Source organism: Panthera uncia (assembly GCF_023721935.1).
Source record: "Panthera uncia isolate 11264 chromosome B3 unlocalized genomic scaffold, Puncia_PCG_1.0 HiC_scaffold_1, whole genome shotgun sequence".
Lineage (NCBI taxonomy): Eukaryota > Metazoa > Chordata > Mammalia > Carnivora > Felidae > Panthera > Panthera uncia.
Genome location: NW_026057582.1, coordinates 71,837,227 through 71,844,255, shown reverse-complemented (window position 1 = coordinate 71,844,255; position 7,029 = coordinate 71,837,227). Strand labels below are relative to the sequence as shown.

The window sequence follows — 7,029 nt, the reverse complement described above, 5'->3', positions numbered from 1 at the left end:
CGTGTCACCATCCAGTTGAACATCTTCTCGTACACTGCCTTGGCCAGTGCCCCGGTGGCATATGCCACCTGGAAGGTAAGGGAGAGACCCAGATGAGCAGAGTTAGTGGGGACAGTGAATTCCAAAGCCCCCAGTGCAGCATTCCAGCACCCTCCCCATTTATCTCCTAAAGATGACCCACCTGCTGGACATTCTGCCCCTTGGTGACATATTCATTGCCCACTTTCACTCGAGGGTGGCACAGCCCCTTGAGCAGGTCAGCTGAGTTGAGCCCCATGAGGTAGGCAGATTTGTCAGCCTCTGAAAGGAGAGGGTAGGCAGCCAAGTTGGTAAAGGGTTGACTCCTCTACAGATGTGGCCCTCAGTGACTCCACAGCTGCCCTCCAGCATCCAGACTCCTACCTTCAGTGCCGTCTGGCTCAGCCTGCTCCTCTCGCTGCTTCTGTTTGAACTTCATGTTTCCAAAGTGCATGATGGCACCCGTCAGCTTGTACATGGAGTTCTTCTCCTCTGAGGTGAAGCCCAGTACATCAAAGGCATTCTGTAGGCAAATCCCATATTGGTGGACCCCGGAATAGGAAGTATGGTACGTAAATGAGATCCTGCTTCAGTTGGAGACAGAGCTTCTTTCCTGAATCCTTGTGGCTTCTGATACTCCCATACCCGGTAGGAAACTCCAACACCAAGATGGGCAGTACAAGAGCAAGATGGTGTGCATACTGCCCCAGATCTGGCATCTGTGGTCACAACTGTCCTCTGGAGCTGCCCTGTTTACCCACTCATGATTTCTACTTTTGTCCTTCATCTGGGCCCTATACTTGCTTCCCTGCTGGAACCATTTATACCTATCTCTGGTCTTCACCTAACAGCCTGCCCCAGCCCCATGGTGACTGCATGACCTACCCCTCTTCCCTGGGTGATGCCTTGCTTCTTGTCTTGTCTGCTTCTCTGTCTCATGGTGTTCAGCCCTTTTTGCTTGAACATCAAATACTGGCCACCACTGTCTCATCACACCTATTTCCCAACACATAGTGGTCATAAGGCTTGTTCTGCCCCATGGGGAGGGCCATACCACTTTGAATAAGAGATAGACAGTGTCTCAGCTCTCCTACTGAGCCATTGAACTGGCCTCATTTACCCCTCACTGCCTGTCCCCTCACCTCTCAACCAGGTTCTCACACACTTACATCAGTGGCCATGAGCTCTTCAGCATCATCAATGGAGGCCACCGTGGTCTCTCCTTGGGAGATGAATGCATAATCATAGGGGTTGTTGGTGATCAGCAGCATGTCTGGGAAGAAAAGATGTGGTTAGGATGAGGCACAACCCCCTGGCTCTCGCTGGGGCTGCCTACCACAGCACAGGACTTGCAGGAAAGCACATGACAAGGCTTAATGTGGTCCCACATCCCACAGAACTGAATCCAGCAGTGCCATAAACCCAGGGCATGCTAGCAAGCAGCCTCAAGCAGAGGGGACCAGGTTGCCATGGAGATAGTTGGTCTCGGTTGGTAGCTCTGACTCACCCAGCAGCTCGGGCTTTTTGTTAGACAGGATTTGGTAGAAAATGTGATAGTCTCTCTCCGCTTTCAACTGGAAAATAACTCTGGATTTTTCCAGAAGGTCTGTGAACAGTAATCGGAGAAAAAAGAGAAATGTTGGGATTTAAGTGCAAGGAAATAGAGGGAAATGAATGATAAGCATAGCAAGCAAAAGGCAGAGGGAAAGGGAGAGACAAAGAGAGAGAGGTTCCCATACAGACATGCAGAGAGAGAGGTGGAGAAAGACCAGAGGGAGTCTCAGAGAGAGAGAAATATATAGACCTAGAAACACAAAAGAGACAGAGACAGAAAGGCAGACAGACAGAGAGAGGAGAGAGACAGGTTGGGATCATGATGACTTAGAATGAGGGTGAGCTCAAGCTGAGTCCTAGCAGATGCATGGCACTCACAGGTCTCTATGTCTGCAGACGCCAACTTTCCGGTCGCCCCAAAATGGATTCGAATGAATTTCCCCTAGAGAGATGGAGGAGAGTGGTGACGAGTGGAGGCCAGGCTCATGTTTGACACCATCCCTTCACCAGCCCAAGTCCCAAACCCAAGGTCAGGGACCACTCACAAAGCGGGAGGAGTTGTCATTCCGGACTGTCTTGGCATTGCCAAAGGCCTCCAGGGCAGGATTGGCCTGGATGATCTGGTCCTCCAGAGTGCCCTGCAGAGGTCAGGAAGGATGGCTGGTGAGAGGTCTCCCCTTCCCTTTTTGCAGTGCAGGCCCGTGGAGGACAACAGGCCTACCTTCCCTGGGGTCTGCTCCTTCTTGCTGCGATCCCCAATGGCGGCAATAACAGCGAAGTACTGGATGACCCTCTTGGTGTTGACAGTCTTTCCTGCCCCAGATTCCCCACTGTCGGGAGAGGCAGGGGCTCATTAGGCAATGAACAGACACCGCTTGAGACAAACAGGCCTCAAGTCAGGAGAGAATGTCTGGTCCTACTCGACAGTGGGAGCCCTGAAGCAGGAGCTTCCGGGTAACGTGCATCCCAAGCACACAGCTGTACTCCGACACACATGGTGTCAGGGAGAGCACCAGGAAGGATGACAGGAAAATGCCGGGTTTGCTGGTCTTAGCTAGGCAAGGTCAACATGAGGCAATGGGCCTCGGCCATTTTGGAAAAGAATGGGGGGCGGTGGGCGTGGCAGAATGGGGAAAGATGAAAGAAAGTGTGGAGGGGAAGAAGATACGGTGACGGTGACTCTGGGCTTATGGATAAGAGAGCCATGAGTTGGAGGAGAGAGAGTGAAGGGAAGGAGAGAGGAAAACTACCACAGGAGTGGGAAGCAGAAAGGAAGCAGGGGAGCAAAGGCAAGGGTAAAGGTCACTGGAGAAAGAAGAGCTGGCATGAAGGTAGAGGGAAAAGAGAATGGCGGGTCCTTGATGGGATCTGAGGTCCCTGATGGGGGCTGGGGTCAGGGAGGTTCTGGAAGGGACCAGGGTAGGAGATACACTCACGTGATCAGGATGGACTGGTTTTCTCTGTCTGTTGGAAGAAAGTGGGGAGGAAAAATCAGGAGCCACACAGGATGCTTTTGCCTGGCATCCACCCACCCTACCACCCCACCTCCTTGCCTCTCTCCAGGCATCTCCCAGTGGCCCAAACCAATAAGCCCATTCCCTCCCATGGGGTTCTCCAGAAAACCCTCCAGTCAAGGCCTGTCACCTGTCAGCATGTACTGATAGGCGTTGTCAGAGATGGAGAAGATGTGCGGCGGCGCCTCGCTCCTCTTCTTGCCCCGGTAGGCAGCCACCACCTCTGCATTGTATACCGGCAGCCACTTGTAGGGATTGACGGTGACACAGAAGAGGCCCGAGTAGGTCTAGGGTAGAAAAGGAGGGTTGAGTTTTTGGTGATGAAGAGGGGAGGATGGCAGATTTCAGAGTTAGAGAACCATTCCAGGAGGGGAAGAGGAGAAAGGAAAATCTATGAAAGCACTAAATCTGAGTAATCCCAGCCTGGGGGGGTATTAGAACTGAACCAGGGAGGCAGGGGCCCAGATAGAGTGCTGTAATGGCTGCACACAAAGAACAGAAACCTGGGGTTCCAGGAGGCAGGCCTGTGCAGACCAGGAAGCTACTAGATTCAGAGGATGTCCTGGAGGGCGCACTCACGTAGATCATCCAAGAGGCATAGCGCTCCTTGAGGTTGTAGAGCACGGCAGGTTCATGCAGGAAGGTCAGCATGGCCATGTCCTCGATCTTGTCAAACTTGGGTGGGTTCTGCTGCATCACCTGGTCCTCCTTCACGGTCACTGTCTGCAACAGTCCACATGCAGGCCGTACGGTCAGCCCTCCCTCCTCCCAGAAAGGAGTCATGTGAGTTCTAGGACAGTGGTTTTCAAGAGAGAAGCACCGGTGATCATAGAGAAGACAGACGGGATGTTGGGAAGGAGAAGGGCTATTTGGCAGGTGTGGAGCCCTGCCCAGAGGAAGGGGAAATCGGACTGTCCTCAGGTCTGCATGGGGTGGGTCCTGGTGGCAACCCTCTCTGTGTACCCCAGCTATGGGAGGAGTCCAGGAGGGCCACTCATACCAGCCCTGCTGCCCACCTTGCCATGCTCAGTCTCAGCAGTGACTTTGCCACCCTCTCGAGACAGAATTTTGGCTTTGACGAACTCCTCTTTGTCATCAGGCACGAAGACATCCTTCTTGAGGTCAAAAGGTCGGGTCTGGGCTTCCAGCCGCTCCTTCTCTGACTTTCGCAGGAAGGGGGCAGCGGCCCCAAAGGCGGCCATCTCCGCATCCACCATGGCTGTGCCTGCAGTGGGTGGGAGCTGGAGAAGATGCTGGCGGCCCTCCTGTCCGCCCACCCTCCACTCCCTTCCCTGGGTTCTCTGTTTCAGTGGGAGCCCCAGAGCCTAGCACCGTACTCATGAGTCAGGGGGGTCACTGTGAGTCCCTGGTTCCCTGAGCTTATCCCTCAACCATGTAATAGCCTAGCAAACCTGTCAGGCAGAAAGGGAGGCTAACTTTTGTTCAGCTTGGGGCTCTCCTAGAGGAGGGAGGAGCGTTCTGGGCTTCTCATGGGAGCAGAAAGTTAACTCCATCCATCTCTTATCCTTGTCCCTCCTTGGCACCTCCTCTCTAGTCACAGGCAAGGAGCTCTTGGTTACCAAGACATACTCCCCAAGACAAGGCAGAAACAGAGTCCCATGCCTGGCTTTGGGGCTGTCATGGCCAATCTTCCCAGATTCCCCCACACTCCATCTTCTGCTTTCCTTACCTTGGTTTCTCGAATGTGTGTACTAGATGAAAGGGGCTCAAGCCTGCAGGGGACCTGGAAAGAAGGAAGGCTGTGTCAGGGCCAACTCCCTGCTGCTCTCTGGCTCTGCCCCTCAGCACCTGCCCCTCCCCTAGGTCTGCAAACAGGTGGGGAGTGGTGGCCAGCTTCTCTGGTCCTGTCCTCTGTCTGGCTTTCTAAACACTGTTGCCCTTTCTCCTGGGCAATAGTTCTGACAGTTTCCTGATGTCCATTCATCCTCCTCCCACCTGGAGATGGTCTTTCCCTTGCCTATACTCATCTAGTGAAACTTGCCTTCTTTGAGCCACCTGAGAAACAACTAATGCTTGCATATGTTCAGTCCTTTACAGTCTACAAAGCATTTTTATGCACACTCTCTTAGTCTTCACCCTGTTCTACAGATGAAGAAAGCAAGGTTAAGAGGCTTTCTTGTCCAAGAACACACAACAACTATTTAGTGGTGGAGCCAGGCCTTTAGCCCATGTCTCATGACTAAATCTAGTTCTCTTCCATTCCGTTCCCATTTGATTGTCAGTCTTGGTAGACCCTCTCAGAGAGGAGACCCTTGTGGGCATCCTCTCATAGGCACACCCATCACACAGCCAAAAGCTCTCCATATGTCCTCTGATGAACACATGTGCCCGCTGCTCACACACATGCCTCATACAGACACGTTTCCTTCCTCTACCTTGGCACACACATCCCTCCCACTGTGCCATCATGCCTGGGCAACAGACACGCATGTTAAGTATTTGTCCAGTATAAATAAGTCCATATCACTGTACATTCTCAAGTATACAAACACTTGGGTCAGGCACACCACACGCCTGTGAGCTCCTTTTGCAGGGTGTACACATGCTGTAGCAGTCTCGACTTCTGAATGTGCACACAAGCACCTCCACGTGCATGGATATACGTAGTCGCTCATTACGGACACCGTAGAACTAGCTTTGAAGCATATGTACTTCCTAAGTAATTCTTCTCTGCCATCCTCTTCTCCCTCCCCTCAAATGGACCAGCTATCCTCAGGCGTGATCATAAACATGTCTCCCACTTGACATTTTTGTATCTTAATTAGGCAGTAAGGTACATACCCTCCCCTCACCATGCATTGAGACTGCATGCTTGTACACAAAACACGCACGCACACACACACACACGCACGCGCGCACACCTCTAATGCATAATGCATTCTGGTCCCATATGTTCATATATAGACATCCACACACACTCCCAACACATGAGCCCTCCCACTCCCAGGGCACCTACACTCATGTTTAGACCTGCACATGTGTGCTCAATGATCAGACCTGTACTCTGCATGAAGCCCTGCATGCAGCTTGCTGTTCCTAGAGGAGCCCCTTCCTGAAACTGGGGCCCCCTTATCCCAGAGGAAGGCCTCCTGCTTGGCGCTCCTACCTGAGAGCAGCAAGGAAAGACAGAGCACAGGGGAGAGCCGTGGAGCTTGACCTGGTCAGGGGCTGTATATATCAGGCAGCAGGCACCCCCACCCCCACCTGCACCCAGTCCCTAGCCGGATTTAGAAAGGGCTGTTGTCACTAGAAGCATTTCCCCCAGGCTCCCCCCCTTTCCCCAAAGTGCTCTCCCCACCCCCACCCCCCCAGCTAGGAAACAATTGGAAGTGGTCGTCATTGTTATGGCATGGAGTGTACAGGGTCTGAGTTCCAGGGGGCGGGGATGGCTCAAAGTGCAGCCAAAATATCTCCCAGGCCAGGCTTCACATTCCATAGCTGGCAGGAGAGGGGACTGGTCAGACCACCATGACCTCAGGCAGGCAGGGCCCTGGCCCTCCCCCAGGGCTCTCCTGGCCTCTGACACTGCTGCCCCTCCTGCCCTACCTCCTCCGCTGGCCCAGCCCCACTTGCATAGTGTCCTCTCTGCTTCCAGGCCTGGGTCCTGCATCCAACAGTGAGACGGGAAGGGGCTGAGTGTCAATAGCAGAGGGGTATGGCAGAGTTGGGGGCATGGCCCCTGGGAGGGGGCTAGACTGGGGCAGCTGGCAGAAGGTTTCCAAGCCAAGTGGAATGACCAGGGAGCTTAGAGATGGGGACGCTGGGTTGGGCACTGATTTCCCTGGACCAGCCAGGCAATGTGTTGAGGTCACTGAACCTCAGAGCCAAGCAGGCCATTCGTTAGTCCTTCATTTTATGGAGACGGGAAGTGCCTTCTTTAAGGTCATGCAGCTAGTCGGGGCAGTAAGACTCAAGGGGGTGG

At 53.4% G+C, this 7,029-nt stretch overlaps 1 protein-coding gene across 1 annotated transcript in view; it reads right to left on the bottom strand.

Annotated features, from left to right (window-relative positions):
* LOC125910332 (myosin-6) overlaps positions 1 to 7,029 on the bottom strand; it is a gene marked incomplete at its 5' end in the record, with an annotated part of 26,103 nt that overhangs the window by 2,612 nt on the left and 16,462 nt on the right. The gene's annotated exons all lie outside the window — the stretch shown is intronic.